Below are 24,364 nucleotides of genomic sequence, written 5' to 3'. Positions count from 1 at the left end.
GCATGGCACATCCATACCATGACTTATATTATGCCGGGTTTAAATGAATATGTATCTATCAAATGTTTACTCAAAATAAAAGCCTTAGCTAGATAAGCATTACAAGCCTTTTTGAATAAAAAGATCAATTTAGGATCTTTTAATATACATGGTTTTAAAAATTTAGTAATTTTAAAGTAAATATATTACCATCACAAGGCTGAGTGATTTGGTATTCTTAATATTGAGATAAATTAGGCTTGAGAAAGTTTATTGTCTAAGGTTTACTGATTTTAGAAAAACCTATGTAAAACAAATCTCTGATTCAGCAAACAAATGGTTACTTGTGGTTTTTTATTGTTGATTGTTTTTTAATTAATTAATTGATTGCTTGATTAGACTAACACTGTGTATAAAAGGCATTCCTTTTCACATGGGATTGTATCTTGTATGTTTTTTGACAGTCTGAAGAAGTTGGCTTACCTTTTGCCAATGAAAGCGCTTACCAATAAAGGAGTTTAGTTCTAAAAATTCCGCTCTCTTTTTTGTTTTCACAGGGTGAATGAAGTCAGATGGCATGACCGCACCTATGAGCAGGTCCGGCATCATTGCACCAACCTGCTTCACCATGTATGTCAGCATGCAGCTGCCATAAGGGGGGACCACCTCACAACAGGGCGGACAACCCGCCCATCCACTCCTCACCCATGTGGAGGAGCTTCTCAGCAGCCTAGTGGCACCTGCCTGCCCGCAACATCAACACCTGGTAGGGCACATCTTGTAGGTGGGTGCCAATGACACACCAGCTGAGGAGTGTGCAGGTAAGGCCTCAGGGCACATCGGTATGCCACTTGTGTGTATGTATCTGCATCTGTACAGGTACATCATGCAAAACTGAGATGCCATATACATAGTCTGCTGCTGTGTAGTAGTAATAAACCGTTGTGTATAAGCTGTAATATTGTGTAATTCTACTGTTGATGCAAAGTAATGCTGCACTCACCTGTTAGAATGCCACAGCTGTGGCCACTGACATCAGCTTTCTTGCACTCCTATATAAGCCCCTCAAGGATACCACCACCACAGCATCCCAGAACTGGTGAGTATGGTTTGTGTTCATGCATGATGATAAACTGGGCATGTAATATCTATGGGCTGTCCCCAGTGCACATGTCTAACACACCTACCGATACTGCATGCTGTTCATGTTTTGTTGCTGAGAAATGCATTGCATCACAGTAGAGACCATGCTAGGGTATCGGAAGGGTACAACAGATACATGCAAGATAACTAAACTGTCAATGTGCAATGTGTCCACAGGAATGTGACATGTGGCAGGACACACGGCCTACAGTAGGGAAATGTGTGACTCAACACCACCATGGCTGCAGCTGCACACAATCAGGTTAAGTAAATGCTGCAGATGTAATCCTGACCCCACAGGACTCGTGACAGCAGTGTGTGCAATCCAAGGGATGTTCACATGAGTAGACCTTGCAACCATGCTGAGGTCTGGGACATGTGTAGAGAATCCCTTACACCCATGGTAAGGTCTGCTGGTTGTCAGTGTAATATTCATGTACTGCTCATACATGCACTGCTGATGTTGGGATCTGTAACGCAGACATCAGGCATCCACAACTGATAGCTGCTCACATATCATTCCAGGTATGTGTTGCTACAACACACATAGACTGTGAGCATTGGAGCTGACATAACCGACACAGTACTACAGATGCATCAGTGGTTTCTACACCTGCAAGGTATGGTGCACAGTACAAGGCAGGGTGTGGAACAGGCCACAGTAACACTTTGTACATGGGTGCAGTGTTAATACGGGGAGGGGGCATCACCTACCAATAAAGCCCATGCCTCACACACATGTATACTGCTGCCAGCATGATGTCACTATAGTTGCACTACATACTGTTGAGCTCCATATGTAATGCATGTTGACAGAAGGCTAATGGGAGGACTGTGTGTACAAATGGTGTGCAACTCCACATATAGGAGTGTGGGGTGTGTGTATGTGACTTGGTTGTGTTCATAAGTGCAATCTAGTGGAGTGTGGATGATGAATGTCAGATGTGTAAGTGTGTGTCCATTTATGCACAGGTGAAAGTGGGATTGAGCACATGGCAGTACTTCCCCTTGGTATTGTGCTGTACATGGAGTGAGACATGGAACACCAGGACAACCTGTCAGGTATGTGAACACAGGACAGCTGATAGCATAACAAGGTCTGTAGCATGAAGCATGCATTGGGAGGTGCAGTACATACCAGGTATATACATCATATTGTCAGCAGCAGATAGGTAACTGGCTACCCATATATGTAGCACTACAAATGCAATGGGGAATCACCACAGCACATCAGTGAGTGTATCCAGGTAGTACTGTCATCCTCATGATGGGTTGCTTGTGGAGCAGATGTGGCATGGACTGAGCAGGACTGTAGTATGAGGCTCTGGTGTGTGACATATGTAGTGAATTTGCTGCCCATACACAGGGTAATACAGAGTGACAGCAGTGAGGCCATGTACAACCTACTCCACCCAGGTCAGGGAGGCAATGGAGTAACAGGTCAGGTGTGGTAACCAAAAGTGTCGGCATGGAGAGGGATGATATGTTAATGGGCTGTAGTGATGCGTGTATATTAGCAAGTGCCATGCAGGAAGGGGAACATATGTAATTGACTGTGGGACTGTCTGCAAACTCAGGGAAGGTGAGGTAGTAAGGTGACTGCCAGTGTGAGTGTGTGTGAGTGTGTGTACTGTTATGCACTGCTGTACAGGTCTTGACATGTGTATTTGTTTCCCTCATAGGTGGCGAGGTGGGTCAGGGTCCCTCCTGCATGCATATTGAGGTAGGTGTCCCTACAGACACCGATGATGATGAAGGTACAGGTGAGGCACAGGTGGGGTTATCAGGGGCCGACACTGCGCCAACATGTATCATCACCCTCCTAGCCACCCCAAGCTCGCACACAATTACAGTGCCCCTACAAACACCATCACATGTGGTCATAGCAGAAGGACAGTTGGCGCTTGGTGGCAATGACCAGGAAAGTGTGGTGTCCATGCCACACAAGCCAAAAAAACAAAGTAAAACCAAGCTGGTAACTGAAAATAAAGTCCACGACCTGCGAACTGAGTGTTGATTACAATTTTAATTCCACAGTGAACTGATATTGACACAAGTAAAAAATCATATAAAATCAAGCGCTTTCACCCAGGCTCTCCCAGGCTTTATCAAGACCTATGTCGGGTCACAGTCAGCATAGCCAGATGTCCAGAAGGCCACCACATCGGCAGATGTACCATGGTGCTCGAGGGAGGATCGCAGGTCATCCTGCCCCTGGCAGAGGCACCACAACTGGTACTGCCAGGAGCATGTTTCAGGCCATAATAGAGGCACAGGCACTTATGGAAATGCACTCCAGACAGGTTCTGATGCTGCAGAGGTCTGCTTTTGCAGCTGTAAGTGGCAACCTCCATGAACTCGTTGTTGCCTTCTGTGAATATACCAAGGTCATGGATAGATGGTGGGGTGAGATGGTTGGCCTCCTTGACTGTGGTATGTCTCTGCTAGAACATGTGGTGGGAGTGGTGTGATGTCCGCGTGGACGTAGGCCAGAGACACCAGCAGCTAGCAGTCAACGTGGACATGCCAGGATGCACAGCTGCTCCTTTAGTGGCAGTACCAGCCCCAGCACACCACAGGGGCTGCTGTACACACCACACATCAGAAGGCCATGTGCACGTGGCCCTGGCCGGGATCCAGTGGACATAGTTCCAGTGGACATATGTCATCATCAAGGCAGAGTAGCACCTCAAGGTCTGTACCTGCACTTGCCCATGGAACCCCTGGCAGGCACAGTCAGTGTGTCCATGGCCGGAGGCACTGAGCTGCACATACTGCCAGATATGGTCTGCAGCTGTCCAACATTACCCGTATAAGGCAGCCACATGGCGGAACTGTGTGCATTCATACCTACACACTATGCAACCACACCTAGGGCAACCCCATACCGACATACACCACATCACCATGCCCCAATCAAGGAACCACACCTTTCACCCATAAACATGGTGACACATGTTTGCACCACTCTCGGCCTCTGGCACACCTGCAACACACCCTGTGCATATGATGATACCTGTGCCAAATCCCTGTCATCCATAACATCAATGCAGGGACAGGCTAACATGATTTTGATGCACACGGTGACTGTAATGGGATGCCGCAATGTACCGCAGTGTAGAATGTATCCAGGGGTAATGTGTACTGCAATCATGTCAGGTAGTGCAGCCATGCAGCTAAGATGACATTCACACACCCTGTGCATATGATGATACCTGTTCCACATCCCTGCCATCCATAACGTTGATGGAGGGGACAGGCTAACATGGTTCTGATGCACATGGTGACTGTGATAGAGTGCTGCAATGTACTGCAGTGTAGAATGTAGTCAGGGGTAATGTGTACTGCATACATGTCAGGTAGTGTAGCCATGCAGCCATGATGCATCTCAGCTGTTGGTAACACCAGTTGATATCCCCATACTGTAATACATTTGTGCTGTTGGCATACATGCAGGAGGATGGTCCACAATCTTATTCCACAGGGGTATGTCAGTGTTTTGACACCATGGCTGTGACATATGTGGTGTACAGTTGCACACATGCCACAGATATGTGTAACAGTTATTGGCCATGCAAACATGACCAGTGTCCTGCTGGTACAGGTATAATTTGCACCCTTATGTCAACCCATCTGCATACACACACATCCTGACTTGGCGACACTGTGTCTAGACCCCAACCTGGGTATGTAGTGCTACTGAACTGCGTGGCTGTCATTGCACACATGACACCATCTGTAGGGTGAGGTGTGTACCAGGTCACGTGCTACATGCAGACCATCCACAGACACATACAATATGGTAATGGGGGATGTAATGTTTGTATATGGTGAATACATAGTGTGTCATACCATCATATACACATTGACCGACACATAATGGGTAGACACACATCTTAGAGACCTGGTTGTATAGTTGCTAACTTACTAGTTCATGTGTCCAATGTGTTACAGGTAGGCTGCACACAGCACTTGTGTAACTGGGCCGTATCCTGTTATCTGTTACCTGTATTGGTGATGGTGACATTGGCCACATGAGAGTGGTACGTGGGCCATGTACCAGGTGCACCATGGTGTAAAGACAGTGTACACATCCCCCACATCCCCTACTGGATATTGTACACACTAGAACCCATCTAGATACTCTGATATACCCACTATCACACAGTGGCCATGACGCAAAAACAACCCATTGCATATCAAAACAGTGGTACCACAGGGATATGCATGTGATGCACACAGCACAGGCATAGTAGGGTGTTGCATTGCATTGCCACACCAACGGGCAACAACAACAATATCCATACTACTGTGTAGCAATGTGTATTGTAATAGGAGTATGTGGACTCGGACCAGCGTACCCTACAGATATGCACACATGCACATATACACACACGTGGCAGACGTCAATGGAATTCCCATGCCTACTGACCCATTGGTGCAACACTGTTGTGCTGGTACTGCAAGGAATATGTAGCTGTTAGGAAGTGGAGTGTAACAGGCTACGTGTTACATTAATGGGGTTGAGAGGCACCACACACTATACGAGTCATACAAATAGGCATCCCCCAGCCAAACACGTCCGCCCTGCAATACACTATCAAGCATTGGTGATCCCATAACCAGGGCCAGTGGCAACATGGGCACACAATGTTACCTGTACTACATCCCACCTGTATGATGTCAGACTGTTATTGGTAACATATCATGCAGTACAGTCTGGCTCTCATAGGGAATGTATTATGTGGAAGCCGTCAACATTACCAGGCTTCAGATACACAGACACAGATATGCATATATATATATATATATATATATATATATATATATATATATATATATGTACATATACATGTCACTACACATACACATGCATTTATATGTACAGTATGATACATAAGTGGTAGGTGCACACAATATGTAACAGCCACTATGCCTACAGTTGACCCTGAATGACTGGACACTGTATGTGCCACCCATACAAATGATAATCGTTGCCTGTAACATACACCCACAGAAAGGTCATAGGTGAAACAACACCCTCAGATTTGCAGACATGGTACCTGTCATTGTGTACTATTACAGTTCTACATGCCATGCCATATAGCACACCTATATCAATGGAGTGATGCTACAGTGGACCAGTTACACTCATACAGTAAGCTGGAAAGGATCATAGCTGTTGCTGTCCAGGCCAAGCCATTCACATTGTACAGTAGGAAAGACACCCTGGGCCACAGGATATCTAACAATCAACAGTATGTACTCCAGATCTGTAGTTCAGCAGCATCTATCTACTCACTGTACAAACACAGTAGGTGGTATAGATGTCTTATGACCACATGGGTTGTAACTGCTACATAACTTGGCATAACTGACACCATCATGTGCACACCAACACACAGAACAGTTTGTATGGCAGGGGACAGTAGTCCTGCAGTACCCAGATCCATGTCAGTAATGTGTATATAGGTAAAGTATATGGTACTGTACATCCAGATACCTTAAGGCAGCTCAGCCCTGATACCCCCACATTTTGTAGCAGCCTAGGGCTTTTCTGGTGCTCCCCCCCAGACACAATAATACAGGACCATATACCACTGTTACATGCACTGGGCTCTGCAGTGCATGAGGCACACATGTATTGTGCAGGTGGCACCCACACATATATGGCCCCAGCCCCACCATATGTGTGGGGGTTACAATGGCAGCAGACTGATGGCAGACATGGCAGTGTGTTATACTCCCAGCCCACTATGGATCAACCACTGACAACATGACATATGTGCACAGCTTGGTATGTAGGTGATAGACAGAGGCTGGAATATAGGCACATATGTGGACAACTATTGCCATACACTACACAAGTTGCAGGTGTTACAAGATAGTCTGTAACATACCCTTAGTCAGGGAATTGCTGGTATGGATGGCCATGGATGTAGCCATGTACCAGTAACATGCAACACACACACTGCCAGTGTATTATCACAAGACCTGTGTGGTGGACAGAAAAGACATGATAGGCACAGCTCCAGCTGGCATGAGGGTAGGCCCAAAATTATGTGCTATGCAGATGGACTGCATTCCATGGCAAACTAGTATGTACACCAACACCCTGTAACACCAGTACTGTACAAAACATAACACAACTCCACTTGCAGCCTGTCTGTACTTCCTGATCCTCCTACAAAATGTGACTGCCCTGAGTGTGCCAGTTCCCTGTATGGGGTATTGCTACATGCTGTTGGTAGCACTGCTGCCCACACACAGGATGGATGCCGATCACACAGGAGATGTAATGGGACCACGCACACATGATGTGGGGATCAATAGTGGGTGGTTGCCATGACAGTGTTAAATGGTGTAGTACACATGTATAATTGTATATCTGGCTATCTGGATATGTATATGTACATATATTCCCACCATAGTTCCTGGACATGAAGTGTTGGCCAACCCCAGTTCGTATGTTCCCAATGTTGTAGTTGCAGGGGATGTCAGGTATCTCTAGCAGGTATACTAGTAGGCTATTGCTACTGTCATTGGGAATGTCTTCACAGACATGGTGTGTGTGGCAGGTCACATCTGCTCATAACATGTGTGCCATTGGTTACTGAACAACATCCAAAGGACATCAGTGTACAATACTGCTACTAGCATGTAATGTTGCTGTGGACTGCAGCAGAGATATAGGCCAATATATGTGGGGGTCTGACACAGTCTGTACATTCCAGAGGTATACGCATATGCCCTTAGTGCTACACATGTATACCATGCCTGACAATATTGATGTGGATGGCCATGTAAATGGCTATAACACATAACAACTGTATATAATGTCCACCATAGGTCATGAATTCACATACCCCTGCCTGGCCTGTAATGGTACGACCGCTGGTACAGGGGTGCCATGGCCACATACTACACAATAGATATTGACATACATCTGCACTGCATCCCACTGCCCTGTCTGACATTCATGACTGTTGGGGAGGTCCAGCAGTGGGAAATCTGGCTAGTATCTGCACATGGCATCCCACTGAGTAGGTACACTCAGCTGCTAGGCATGTCACAATGCACTGTGCAAGCTGCACACTGGTCTACACCTGCCAAAGGGGAATGCACATGTACATGTATATAAAGCAGGCTCCACAGGCAAGTCACAGCACAGGGTAGGATACACCTGTGTGACAATGCATATCCACAACCAATGTGAACACAGCCACAGCCACATATGGTTAGCTAGTATGGTACTACAGTATATGGACTATGTGCTCGACACCATCCTCATATGGGCCACTCACAGATTTCCCTACATATACTGGCTTGCTATACGGTTTGGTCTGGTGGCTGTCTGTGGTATGGGACATGTGTGTTTATGACCCTACAAACATGTACGCCACTACAGTACCATACAGTGGGGCAGCATATAACATCTGATAGAACTAGAATAATGTCATCTTCCACAGTCTGTACACAGGCTAAGTACATATCAACACTACACACACTGTTGACATTCACCATAGGTACACAGACCTTTGTACTGTACGAACATCCTCAGAATATGCAGGTAATATAATGTAATGTAACCCCTCCTGTACATAACATGTGTAGCAGTCAGCTATATCAGTGACTTGTTCTCAGATATGATGCCACAAAGTATGGTGTACAACACATATGCACCACTTCATGCATGACATATGTACAAAGGTTGACAGAGGTGTGGCTGGGAGCACTTACACAGGGCCAATATTGACATGTTGCTGTGATGACCACATACATTTACTGTTGTTACATGGGTTTTTGCAACATATGTTCTTTGAGGGCTATGATGTCTGTGACTACCACAGCTTTCTTACTGACTGCAATCCTCACACTACCTTCAGCAGTCAACAGCTTGATGCTTCGTGGGTGACTCATGCAAACATGGACACAACACTGCCCAGGCTGCAGATGACCCTGCAGATGGAGATTCCTCATCAACATGGAACTAACATGGCAGGTATTGAGACATGTACATCAGCCATATCCACACAAACATTGTTAAAGCAACATTACTCCAAATACAGTATAGCAGCACTTACAGGTTGAAGTCAGGTCAGGCACATCCACCTCCCATTTGATGCACTGTTTCCACACAGTATGTTGTTATAGGTACACTGCAATCCATCTTGGATGCTGTTTGGCACACAACAGATCTAGTTCCTGCTCACAGTGGGTGAAAAGGACAAACACCACCATGATGTTCCTGGGTATTGGAGTGTGTTTCCATACAACTGGTGATGGGGATGTTACCATAGCTGTTTCACATGCAATCAGCTAGGGGAGGGCTGTGATTCATGCAGAGGCCATCAGGTGATCATGAGCATTATTTACATTACACATGCTGCTGCCTAAGCAAAGCAGGTGTAGGTCTCCACGTCCACCTGAGAGGAGGTGAGGGATGCAGACAGAGGCTAATACATATCAGGGAGGAGTGAGAGGGTACAACTGAGGCATGGTTGTGTCACACACCTAGCAGCACAGGGTATCAAACCCCTGATGACTATGTAGTGCTAGCACAGTTCACTGCAATTATTGGATGCGCATGGGTTACCTGTTGTGGAGCACTCAGAACATATATGTGATGGTGAGTGACATCTGCAACAAGGATACAGTAGCTGTACAGTAAGTGACATACACGTGCCTGTCAGCATGAACAGGTGCCAGCGTCATCACAGCCACCCTCTCACAAGGACACACACACATTGACATACATGGCATGGCCAAATGTACAACTCATTGGTTGTGGGATTGCCACATCACATCACTGTGCAGGTATCCCATGCACCACACAGTTCATATGGGGGCTGTATGGGTGGAGGGCATGGGAAGGTATCTGACATCAGACAGCATGCTGCAGTACACCCATGGGGGTTGTAGGAAGTGTGGATGTGAACATCTGCAGTGTGCAACACACACACAAACACAGTAGGGTGCCACTACTGACATGCATGTGCACATGTCTGCACAGGTGTGTGAAGTTTGACTGCACCAGATGGCTGTCCACGGCTAGGTGATGGGTGTACCTTGGCATCAGGCCACATGATGATGGTCTGCATTGTGGCTCAGGGATGTAGTGTCTGCATTTGCCCACACAGGCAGGTATTGTATCCCCCATAGGGTCACCTGGGTGACTACTGTGTGTGGGCAATGCTGTGCATTGCTTGTCATGTCTATGTTCCTCCATCCATGACATGGACTGCTTCTGGGATGTGCACACCTCCCACATGCATGTACAGTGACATGTGGAACTGTATCTGGGGTGTCCAGCCCATGTTGTGAACACAGATTATCATCAGATGTGCCAGTCCTGCCCACCTGTGGTGGGAATTGGTAATGGCCAGCAGCTTTACCCTGCACCTACATGGTGTGCATGCTATTAGCATTCCTTGGTGTCAGTGGCATCTGTCCATATGGGCATGTTGTCAGGCATGGTATGTCCATTGTGGGTCACATGTGATGGCACCACAGGTGGTGCAATTGTCCATTGGAGAACATGGGGGAGGAGCACTGTCTGCACGTATGTGCATATTGGACAGATAGACTGGGTGTCATGCCCTCTGTGGCCCACTGCTGTCACTCCATAGTTAATATTAGTGGCCAATATGCAGTGTACTACTCTCATATTGACTGTCACCTAGGCATGTGTGTGTGTATGGCACATGGGGTGAGAGTGTGCTCTGGGTAATACTGGGGTTGCTAACTGTGATTGCCTGGCCTTGATGTCACATGTCTGGGTATGGCTCTGCTTCCTGGCCTCTCAGCCATATCACATGTGTTATCCCTGTACAGTGGACATTGTGATATAGTATGCCCACCATATAAGAAATATGCAAAACCTGCTCCACATTGGCCACAGGTGTCACACAGTCACAACCACCTCTACACAGGATACGGGTTACAAACACACACTCACACCCACACCTGTCATGTTTGGGAGTAGAACTCCTACCTAACTAGTGTATTACACTACAGCACTACACAGTTATAGTACGAGACACGGATATTACTGGAGTAGTCCTTGCCCAAAAGTGTATTTCACACTGACTGACATCAGCAGGATTGCCAAAGTAGGGCTTTGAAATGACTGCGAGAGACTAGCCTAAAATGTATTGCTCCCTACACAGACAGTGACACACACAATACATCCGGAACTGCCCTGTGTGGGGATGGAACCCAACCACTCGTCTAATTCACAATACAGCAATACACAGTTACAGCATGCGCTATGGAGATTACTGGGCTACAACTTTCCCATGGGAGTATTTCTAGGTGGGTGACATCAGCAGCCTTGCCAAAGTTGGGTATGTGAAATGTAAGGGGTGTGGGTAACCTAAAAGCATTGCTCTCTACACAGTCAGACATGCATGCATACACACACAGTTGGCAGATCGGGGGCTAGAACTCAGAACTAACTCCTTAATCACACTATGGCCATATGATGTTATGGGACGTGCTATGAAGATTCCTCAACTACATCATTCCAGAGGTGTAGTTCAAGTTGTATGACATCAGCAGCCTAGCTAAAGGAGGGTATTTGACTTGTAAAGGGTGTGAGTAGCCTAAAAAGCATTGCTGTCTACACAGTCTGTGGCAGACAGACATGCACACACAGACTCACATACGCACAATTGCTATGTCTGGGGTTTGACCTCCTACCTAACTACATTATCACACTACAGCAGTACGCAGTTACAGCATGTGCTGTGGAGATTACTGGGCTACAGCTTTCCCAGAGGAGTATTTCTAGGCGGGTGACATCAGCAGCCTTGCCAAAGTTAGGTATGTAAAATGTAAGGGGTGTGAGTAACCTAAACGCATTGCTCTCTACACAGTCAGTGAGAGACAGGCACACATACGAACAGTGACACACACTCACACACACAGTTGCCATTTCTGGGGTTAAAACTCCTTCCTAACTAGTCTATCATGTTACAGAAGTATGCAGTTATGGGACGTGCCACAGAGATTACTGGCCTACAACTCTCCCAAAGGTGTATTTTACTTTGGATAACCTCAGCAGGCTTGCTAGGGTACCACTATGGGATGGCCAGTGTGTGCATGGCCCATATACCATTCAAGTAGGGGGTGACATTCCACAGGCGGCCACATATGTCATATGTCACCGGTGCATGTCTAGGGTAACTAGATGGCTATGTCCTTGTACAGCCATGTTGTGCAGCTGGCATGTGGACCACATAGTCTGTGGTGCTGACAGGTACTGGTCACTAGTAACTGCAGTGTGTGACATCTGCAACTGATGTGTTTGGGGCCCTTTGGCTGTGTGCTCGGTGGGACAGGCATGGATGGCTCCTTGTCATGGTCACCCTCTTCCACACATCTTTATCCATCTACCTTTGGCGTATTATGCTGTGTTGCCCTTACATATATGTCTGTATTCCTATCCATTGTGTGTGCAAGGCATGAGTGGTGCCTACTGACGTGTCTGCAGTAACTCTTGCGACCGCTGGATATGTCTGGTCCACTGGTGTTTGCATACATGGCCTTCATGTATTCAAGTGTGTGAGCATGCCTAGTATGACCTTTCAGTATGTTGATAACTGACATTGCCTTAATTTCTCTAAGTGTGTGAGCATGCCCAGTAAGGCCATCTGTTATGCATGTGTGGAGTATGTCCAGTGGTTTGTACTGCACAGCTGACCTTTGTGTTGTACACTGACAGGTAGAATACTGTGTCTGCAGGGTATCCACTGATCATTTGGTATTGACTGTTACAACATGTCTGCATAGCGGGGGGTACTCCTGACTATTTCTATGTTTCTACACAGGATTGGGGGGGGCACCTGACTGTTACTGTATTTCTATGTGAGGTGGGGGGGCACACCTGACAGTTGTACACATTTGCTAGGGCTGTACTGGTATGTCCTGTAGTCCAATTCAGTCAATAGTCTTACCCATTATGCTGGCTACGCTATACTGGTGTACTTCCATTCTTATCTTTTGATTGCATACACATTAGTTTCTGACTTCATAGCCATCACAACTGACATCCCACTACCTGGCCTGCTGTAGTCTGTCCATGTAGGCCTGGCTGGGGGTCACCCATACCCCTCACTCAGAGGCCATAGTATGGCATTTGTTTGTGTTTGTTTACACCTGTCTGCTAGCTGTGACTGTTGTTGGGTATGTGACCCCCCTCCTGACTGGCATGTGTGAGTCACTTTTCTTGTGGGTGCCCCAGTATTGTGGGTGGTGCTGCAGGGCTGTCTATGTTGGATACACGTAGTACACTGCTTATGCATGGTTAGGCACAGGTAGTGTAATGTTTGGCATCCCTTTTACTGTATGTGAGAGTCAGAAAGAGGTGCTATTCCCTGGGTCCAACCCATGTCAGTGTATGTGCTATGCATTGCCTCTTTACCAAGGCCAGGGCATACTGGGCATGCCTCCTTCTTCCTATAAGGGCAGGCTTAGGTTGTTCCTCCTCTGAGTCACTCTGGCAGGTCCTGGCATTGGTGGGGGGCTATATGGCCTTGCCCCTTGCTGCTTCTGCTGCAACTGTTTCCACAGGATCATATTGTTTAGCATGGAACATGCAAGGATGATTTAGGCATATGTAGTTGGTGAGTACTGCAAGGCACCACCAGATGTGTCCAGGCTCCGGAACCGTGACTTGAGCATCTCAAATACACACTCTATTATGATTCTTGTTTGTGCGTGTGCCTCATTATGGAGTTCTTGTTCGGGTGTGTGTGCATTTCTGATGGGTGTCATCAGCCACGGCTCCAGTGCATATCCAGCATCCCCCACTAGGTGACCATGTGGGATGTCCCCATTGGCAAATTTCTGGTACAGCTGCATCAGATGCCAAATGTGGGAATCGTGATAACTTCCAGGGCAGCCAGCACACACATTCAGTATTATGCCCTTGGCATCGCACATGACCTGGCAGTTGATAAAGGGGAAGCCCTTGTGGTTGATGTAGACCCTACCCTGCTCACCAGGTGGTGCTTTAATGCATTTGTGTGTGCAGTCTATTGCACCCACTATCTCAGGGTATTCTGCTATTTGGTGGAAGAGACGCATACTGCTGGCCAATGCCTCAGAGGTGAGGGGGAAATATACGTGCTCATCGACATGTGCTGCCATGGCATCCAGGAACTGGTGGAGTACCCTGGATGCTGATGCCTGTGAGATCCCCATCATATCCCCAGTTGGCCTTTGGAAGGTACCTGTAGCTAGTATTCTTAGGCCTACACATACCTTTTTTTTCCACTGGGATGGGTTCCTCTCTGCTAGTTCTGTGTGTCAGGCATGGACGGCACAGCACAACAATCTGTTGTAGGAGGTCCCTGTCCACCCTATAGCACTCCACTATCTCCAGCTCATGTAGCCCTTGGTAGATCACCCTGGGTCTGTACACTTTTCTCCGTCTCCTCACTGTGGGTTGGTCGGCAACATTCCCATCCTCGCCACCCTCAGCCTCTTCCACAGGTTGTATGATAGCTATTGCAGCCCCTAACATTTTGCTGTTGTGAGTGTTAAAAGTTCCCCGCTTGTTTACACCAGTGGTGTAGGGTGTGGGAAAAAACAGAGGGGTAGGTGTTTGCATAGTTTATAGTGGCGTTCTGGGCTGGGCTGGTCTACTGCCTGTGTAATTGGCTGGTTCTGATCTATTTCACCTGGCAGTGGACCTAGTACCCCTTGATTAACTTCCTACTGCTGCTTTTCCTTCCCATTGCCCTTCTGATTCATCTCGGGGGCACACCGCGCAATCGGAGTACTGCAATGTGCACACTGCTGCTATTTCCTGGGTTCACTTCTTTTATCTAGTAGATCCCATTGCGCGGCATGCACACCTGCTTACACTTTGTCATACGTACCTTCTGGCTTTGCTGTGCTAAGCTGGATGCAACCCCGAGCCACAGGGCTCCAATCCACTGACAGTATGCCTGACACTCCCACACATGATGTCATCTGCCTCCTAGTCTTGCACTCAGCTATTCATACTCATACACTGTTGGGACCTGCCTTACATGCTGGGGAAAAACGGAATTCACTATCCTTCCCCTCATTTGCATAGAATTGTCTGCTAATGCATAGTTACATGTGACACACTGTGCCTCCCCCTCAGCAACCACTAATCACTGGCCAGGTTGTCTTTTGCCTGCCATTGACTTGCATGGTGGAATTCTGATTTTAGTTAGACTTTTATTTTAGGTTTATTTTCTTATTTCCCCACCGGTCCCATTTGCGTGCCGCTGCCCTATGCTTCAACGGCCGTGATCGGCGGACATATCATAAAAGTCATATTTTGTACATCTGTCACTGTTTGCAATGCCAATGGCCTTCTACATGGCCATTGGCATGCTTCCTCAATGATATTCAGCCTTTATTTGGAGCTGTCATAGCTCTGTTTTGGAGTTTGCAGTACTGGTTACTAACTGAGTACATTTCTACATATTACGCTAGTCCTGCATGCCCTGCTTCCTGCTTCCTGGATGGCAGATTTACCTCATTTGCATGGTTTTCACCTGCAAATGGGTGATTTGCATACGGGGGGCTGGGGATGTGCAGCACTAGTGCTACAGTGCTCGTGCACATCAGATGTGCACATACGTAGATTGCTTGGCCGCCATATTGGCAATTTTTCATCTTACACTAATCATGCATGCCATGCAAGCATTTGTGAATCCAGGGGATACAAGCTATAATAAGTAACATCAGTGAGTTATCTGTAAAGATAAATTAGGAAGCAAAATGGACATTTTCAAAGAGGAATGTAAAAAACAAGTTGAGGTGCTGAGTGACTTTCTTAAACAACAATCATCACAAGTCTCAAGTATAGAAGAAGAAATGTCTGATTTTGATGGAAGATTACTTGAAAATGAGAATAACACTGAATTTCTTCTGAAACAAAACAACTTATTCCAGAAAAAATAGAAGAGTTAGAGAGCAGATCCAGAAGGAATAATATCAGTATTTACAGGATCCCTGAAAAAGAAGAGGCAGACAGTATGATTCAATTCCTTAATACCTGACTGCCTAAAACTTTGAACCTCCCTGAAGCTTTTTCCTTTGACATTGAAAGGGAACATTGATAATTTTATAACTGAAATTAAAAAAAAGAAAACACCACCACCAAGGTCAGTGATCGTAAGATTTTTTGGAAATCAAGATAAAGATTTAGTCTTAAAAACTGCATGGACTAATTATCCAGTTAAAATTAAACAAAAAAAACAACAAGTGGAACTCAAGACTAAGGGAGGGTGTCAGCAGCTTCACATCACCGTCCCCCTCAGATGATGCAGATAACTATGCTGAACAGTACACCAGTGCAGTATACAAGTACCTATACAATTGCATGGACTCAGCCATACCCAACAAAATTAAAACCTGCCCCTCAAGGAAGCACAAACCTGTCTGGTGGACATCCTCTGTCAACAGGCTTTACAACAAAAGGAAAAAAAAAACTGTTGTCCCCTCCAAAACAAAGGGAAACCATAAGTCCTTCTTCAGTTATGTTAGGAACCTTCATGGCAAAGCCCAAGTTTTTTCTGAACTAGTACTTAATGGTACCACTTACACTGATCCTGCTGACTTAGCCAACTTGCTAGCTGATAGGTTCAGCATAAACTTCACCCCCTTATCACCCCCTAAAGGCCCAGTTGACATCTCAGATACTTGTCCTAGACCTCACATCTCTGTAGATCAAATGCTAAAGGCCCTATCCAAGGCAAAGAACACAGCCTCCATGGGACCTGATAGTATCCCAAGCTGTATTCTGCACCATCTTCAGCAAGAACTAGTTTCACCATTGAGCACCCTGTTCAACCACAGACTAATTACAAGATTTATTCCAGCAGAGTGGAGAACCGCCATTGTCATCCTCTTAAACAAATGTGGTGCCATTACTGACCTGGGAAACTATCACCCCATTACCTTGACAAGTCTGCTCTGTAAAGCCCTGGAGCATATCATTATGGATCTCATAAACAAAGACATTAGCAATCTCCAAGCATTTGACCCCACCCAATTCGGATTCATCAAGGGCAGATCTTGCCTATTGAACCTAGTTGACTTCTTTGAGACTGTCATCAAAGCCCTGGATGAGGGAAAGTCAGTACATACAGCTTACTTTGACCTGGCCAAGGCGTTTGATACAATCCCCCACTTGGGCATCATCGAAAAGCCAACACAACTTGGTGTTAATCACTATCTAGTCAGATGGGTGGGCTAACTGGCTCACAGATAGGACCCAGAATGTCAAAAGAGGTGCTGCCACTTCCAATAGAGAACTGTCACTAGTGATGTCCCCCAGGGATCTGTCCTGGGATCTCTACTGTTTGGCATCTATTTCTCAGAGGTCCAGGCAAAGACAAAGGGCCTGTGGCTGACCAAGTTTGTGGATGACTGTAAGTTAGATGCTGTCATTGACTCCCCAAATGATGTTAACATACTGCAAGAAGGTCTCACAGCTACGAATAACTGGTGCCAAAGTCATGACCCTAAGTTAAACGTAAATAAATGTATTATCATACAATTCAGGAAAAATATAGCCCCTAGGGATTACCACCTCAACAGCAACACCCTAAGCACACAACCTGCGGTGAGGGACCTGGGTACTCAAGTTGACAACAATCTCACATTTGACCATCATGTGGTGGCAGTGGTCAGAAAAGCCTTTTACTTGGTTCATCTTATAAGCAAAGGGATTGCATCCAGAAAAAAGGAGGTTATTACCTCTCTGTATGCCTCCCTTATTAGACCTATAATTGAGTATAACGCCCCGTTTGGTATGTGCCTCTCCAGACACCTGCACCAACTGGAAAGACCACAGAAATACCTCACAAAAACAATACATGGCCTCCAACACCTGTCCTATGTAGACAGGCTTAAATCACTATCACTTTACTCAGTATCATATAGATTGCTCAGAGGTGAGCTGTGTCTCACTTACAAGGCAGTATTGGACCCTTTTCTACTAGAGATGATCCATATCTGTAAGTGTAACTCCTTGTGCATTACCCACTCATCAACAGGTTGAAATCTAATATGTGACATCAACAAAACCTGCTGGAGAGACAGGTTTGTCTCCCAGAGGCTGCCCCATCTCTGGAATAGACTTCCCATACATATCAAACAGAGTACATCACTGACCCTCTTCAAGCACAGACTTGATGAGTGGATAGGAAACTACAAATTTGTCCCAGGGGTTCCACCTTTGTCCCTCATTGACAGGGGTGACAGGTGCTGACTGAGGTTTCTTTTTTGGGGATAAACTCTTGGCTAGGCTTGTAAGGACCCCGTGGCCATTAGCCTAAGCACACTCCTATGATCCTATGACCCTATGACTATCATTGAATCTAAAATTAAAGGAAATACTATAAAATTTGACAGTTTCAAGGATTCAATAAAGCCTACACTAAGTGTACACTAAGTGTATACTGCTCTGAGTGATCAGACAACTGAAAAATAACTCACGTTCTTCCTCCTAATTTTAGTTTTCCTACTGATATTTTTGCAACTTTAAATATTAATAGGGATTCAAAAAGGTTACCACAAAGTGCAGTCTACATGTACACTTAGTGTGATCTTTCTATGTGACTCAAAAGCACAAAAAATATGATAAGTATTTTATTGAATACATATTGTGTATACTAAGGGGGGAATTTAATAAAGCTTACATGTTTTTTTTTTTTTCAGTGTAGGCATTGTGTCATGCTGCTAGCATGGGCATGAACATTTTTAGATTCATTAAGCAATGCTGAGCAGCTTGCATAGGTGCTCCAACACAAAAACTTCCATGACATGCAAATCACCTCATAAGCAGGTGAATATAACAAGTGGTGTATCCCAGTGATCAGTCATGGGGAGTCTGCTGTTTGGGATTTAGTTCTCAGAGGTGCAGGACAAATCTGGTGAGCTATAGTTTGCAGATGATTGCAAGCTGGGTGCTGTCATCAATTCCCCTAGCGATGTGGACATCCTCCAAGAGGGTCTCACCCAAACAAATGACTGGTGCCAGAAACATGGCCTCAAACTAAATGCCAAAAAATATATCATCATCCCTTTTGGGGAGAATAATGTCCTCACAAATGATCACATTGATAATAAGGCACTAAGCATGCAATCAGTCATGAGGGACTTGGGCACCCAGGTTGATATCAAACTGACTTTTGACCATCATATTGCCTCCGTTTTAGAGAAAGCTTTCTACATGACCCACCTCATTAGTAAGGGTACTTCATCCAGGGATAAGGTGGTCATAATATCCCTGTATTCTTCCCTTATAAGACCCATTATTGAGTACAAATGCCACTTATGGCATGTACCTCACAAAGCACATGCAGCAGCTGTAGAGACCACAGAGGTTCCTCACCCAGAGAATTCAGGGCCTCAGACATGTACCCTACACAGATAGGCTAAAGATCCTGTCCTTCTACTCAGTCTCCTACTGACTCCTCAGAGTTGGCCTCTGTCTGGCATACAAAGCAATAGACCCTGCCCTGATGGGACTGCTGCATATCCGCAAGTCAAACTCCACTTGAGTAACCCGCACTTGTGACCACAACCTGGTCTGTGACATCAATAGGACTTGTTGACAGGACAGATTTGTGTCCCAGAGACTCCCCCTTTTGTGGAATAGACTCCCTCTCCACATAAAGCGGAGTACCTCATTAAACCTTTTTAAGCGCAATCTGGATAAGTGGAAGGGGAACAGAAAATACACCCCTGGGATTCCACCTGTGTCCCTGCTCTACAGTGGCATAGGGTGTTGACATGTTAGAACATGGGCTAAATTCTTGGCTAGGCTTGTAAGGGCCTCAGGGCCAATAGCCTAGTAACTTCCTATGAGCTTATGGTCCTATGAATCTCATGCAAATGAAGCAGGCAGAGTGATACAGCAAGCAGATAGGCATGTCTGCAGACCTCGTGTCAGTGTCCATAGTGTACATGGAAAATTTCCATATACAGGACTGTAGATAGACAAAAGGGGCAGTAAAAATTTAGGTAGATAGACAGAAATGGCATAACACACACAGAAATTAGCAAAACTATCCTCTGTGTGTTCCAAAAGTTGCAGTAAATATATTAAAACACATTTTTTTAATAATCTTAGCCTGTTTGCACAACAGGCCTTAGTGCACAAACATGCCTTATTAAAAAAATGTGGAAAAATCAAATATTAATATCATGAGACAGAAATGTATTACAGGACCTTGTGTGCAGTATCTACAGAGGTGCATTGGTGCCATTGCTAATGTGGAAGTCTTGGAAAAGTGTAGTATCCAGTTGTGAGCACGGATCCCTATGCAAATGAGGTGGAGTTACTGAATAGCATAATGGGGTAACCACGTCCGCATATTCCGTCTGTGTAAGCAGAGAACCATGTTGGTGTCTGTAGAGGAGGTAGCTGACATCAGGAAAGGGTGTGTCCAATAAGTTGTAAGCTGATCGGAGCTTAGCTGCGCCTGTTTGCACGGCACTCCGGCATGCTGAGCATGGAAACCTGAGGGTGTGTGTGTGTGTGTGTGTGTGTGTGTGTGTGTGTGTGTGTGTGTGTGCACTGACATCTAAGCTTTGTTTACCTATGGGGCACGTGTTTCTGTATATTTGTGTTACATGCCACTGTGCTGAATGTGGAAGTATGGGCGGATACAATGACTGCTAAGCAGTGCTTACCTACTGGGTGAGCATTTGTGTGGTGCGCCACAGTACTCAGAGTATCTAAAAGGCCAATGATGTATTAAACAGTGTTGATCCTTGCTTAACTTAAACTAGGGCCATTAAATGATGTCAGTGATATATTAGGCAGATGCAGTGGATCATAGGTAGCCAATCATGCAGGCAGCACCTACAGAAGAGCACTATAAAGTATGCATACACCCTACAATCTGATTTTTCCCCCATACTCTGCACCATTGGAATACAGACTTGGGAATTTTAACTGAAAGAATGCTAGGGGCTGCTGCAGGTCTGCTACATCTGTATGTGTTAGATGCTGAAGTCAATGCTGTTGCTGCTGTTGACAATAGGACTAGGCAGAGAAGGAGAAGAGTGTTCAGGTCGAGGGTAACCTTCTAGGAGCTACATAAGATGGAGATTGTAGAGTGATACAGGGTGGACAGGGACATACTGTACTACAAGAACTCACTGTGCTTTGCCACCCTCAACTCAAGCCCACAGCCAACAGGGGGGAACCCATCCCAGTGGAAACAAAGGTGTGTGAAGCCCTTAGGATAATAGCCACAGGTACCTTCCAAAGACCAACTGGGGACATGATGAGGGTCTGACAGGCATCAGCATCCAGGCTACTGCACTAGTTCCTGAATACCATGCTACCACATGCCAGTGAGCACATATATTTTCCCCTCACCTCTGAGGTGAGGGCCAGCAATATGGAACATTTCTACCATTTAGCACACTACCCTGAGGTACTGGGTGCCATAGATTGTACTCATGTGGATGTAGCCATACTCAATAGAACCAAGACACTCTCCTCCAAAAAAAGGAAGCCAATCTGGTGGTCCCCTGCCATAAACAAACTCTACAACAGAAGGAGGAAATTTATGTGGAATAAGGTGAAGTCCCAAGACTGGAAAAACTCCCTTATCAGCCTCAATAAAAAAATTGAGATCCCTCATCAAATCCTCTAAAACTAGCTATGAAAACAGAATTGAAGCAGATAGTAAATACAACCACAAGGCCTTCTATAGTTATATAAAGAATCTCCATGGCAATACCCAGATTTGCTCTGAGCTACTGCACAATGGTGTCTCCTATACTGAGCCAACAGATATTGCCAATATACTGGCTGACAGATTCAGTGACAACTTTGCTCCTCCCCCCAAGGACCAATCACAATACCAGTAGATAGCCAGGAACTCAGTATTTCTGCTGCACAGGTTAAAACAACATTGTTCAAGGCCAGGAATACAGTTTTTATAGGATCTGACAATATCCCTGGCTGTGTTCTACAAGAACTACAGAGTGAACTGGCACCTCACCTTTGTGCCCTGTCCAGTCACAGCCTCACCTCAGGCTTTGCCCCTACCAAATGGCCCACTGCTACAGTCATCCCTCTCCACAAAGGAGGAGTGACTACAACTATCTCCCCATTAGCCTGACAAGTCTGATATGCAAAGCTATGGGACGCATCATCATGGACCTAATAAACAAGGATATAGGGAATCTCCAAACTCTGGATCATACACATTTTGGTTTTGTGAAGGGTAGATTATGCCTGCTCAACTTGGTCGACTTCTTGGAGTCAGTCACCAGAGCTGTGGATGATGGCAAGTTGGTTCATACAGCCTACATTGATCTGGCCAAGGCCTTTGATACCGTTCCCTACTAAGGAATCATAGAAAAACTCAATAAGCTATGCATCAACCCCTATATCACCAGGTGGGTTGAAAACTGGCTCACAGATGGAACCCACAGTGTGAAAGTAGCGAACTCCAAGTCAGACTGCTGACCAGTCACGAGTGGAGTCTCACAGGGTTCAGTCCTGGGTCTTCTCCTGTTTGGTATCCACTTCTCTGAAGTCCAGACCAACACTAAGGGACTCTGGCTGATAAAGTTCACAGACGATTGCAAGTTGGGAGCTATCATTAACTCCCCAAGTAATGTTGACATCCTACAGGAAGGTCTCACTAAGACCAATGACTGGTGTCAGAACCATGGCCTTAAGCTCAATGCCAAAAAATGTGTCGTCATCCCCTTTGGGAAAAACCCAGTTCCTATGAATTACCACATCAATGGTAGTCCACTGAACAGAGAAGGCGTAATGAGAAATCTGGGAACACAGGTTGATAGCAACCTCTCTTTTGGCCACCACATCACCACTGTGATCAGAAAGTCCGTCTATGTGGCACATCTCATTACTAAAGGTTTTGCATCCAGGAAGAAAAACGTCATTGTCTCCTTCTACTCTTCCCTCATTAGGCCAGTCATTGAGTACAATGCCCCATTTGGTATGTACCTCACTAGATACCTGCACAAATGGGGAGGCTGCAGAAGTACCTCACAAAGAGGATCCTAGACCTTAAACACTTGTCCTATATGGACAGACTAAAAAAACTTCAACTATTCTCTGTCTCATATCGCCTACTTAGAGGCGATCTCTGCTTGACTTACAAAGCCATGTCTGACCCAGCTCTGTTAGAAATGCTACATCTAAAGAAATCCCAATCCCTCCACACTACATGCTCCAGTGACTTCAACCTCATTACCAAAATCAACAGAATGTGCTGGAGGGACAGGTTTGTAACACAGAGACTGCCCATGCTATGGAATAGACTTCCCATACATGTCAAACAGAGCACCTCACTGGCCGTCTCCAGGAGAAATCTTGATGACTGGATGAGAAATAGAAAATTCACCATGGGGATCACTCCAGTTGTTCTACTCGACAGAGGCACTGGGAACTAAAATCAGGTGGCACAATGCCAGGGTAATCCTATGGGCTTGGCTTGTAAAGGCTCCAGAGCCATTACCCTAGAACACACCTATGAACCTATGAATCTGTGTACACATCAAGGCACCACCAAGTGATGAGGGTAGAATCTACGTCAACAGCAAGGGGTACCACTCCATCAACTGCCATGTTGTGTACAATGCCCAGAGCATTATCATGAATGTGTGTGCTGGCAACCCTAGCAGCTATCACAACTCCCATATCTGGCATGCATCACAGCTGTACCAGACGTTTGCTAGGGGAGATATCCCATATGGCCATTTATTGGGGGATGCTGGCTATGCACTGGAACCGTGGATGATGACACCCATCAGAAATACACACAGACCCATGGAAGAATGCCATAATGAGGCACACGCACAAACTAGGAAGATCATAGAGCATGTGTTTGGGTTGCTGAAGTCAAGGTTCTGGTGCCTCGATATATCTGGTAGAGCCCTGCACTACTCTCCAACCACATGTGCACATTTGTTCACAGTATGTGTCATGCTATACAATATGATCCTATGGAAGCAGCTGCAGCAGAATCAGCATATGGAAGGGATACACAGCCCCCCCACCAGTGCCTAGGTTACCACAGCCACACTCACAGGAGGACTCGGAGGAGGAGCCCCCTAATGATGTCAGTGTAGGCAGACATAGGCATGCCAAGTACACCGTGGTATTGACTAAGAGACAATGCATAGCACATTCACTGACAACCTAGGGTCCCAACGACTGACACCTTACTCTGACTCACATACATATATTAAAATA

This window comes from Protopterus annectens, chromosome 2.part1 (genome assembly GCF_019279795.1).
Source record: "Protopterus annectens isolate FY-2018-M chromosome 2.part1, PAN1.0, whole genome shotgun sequence".
Taxonomy (NCBI): domain Eukaryota; kingdom Metazoa; phylum Chordata; order Ceratodontiformes; family Protopteridae; genus Protopterus; species Protopterus annectens.
The sequence above is the reverse complement of the archived record's forward strand: the minus strand, read 5'-3'. Positions refer to the sequence as shown.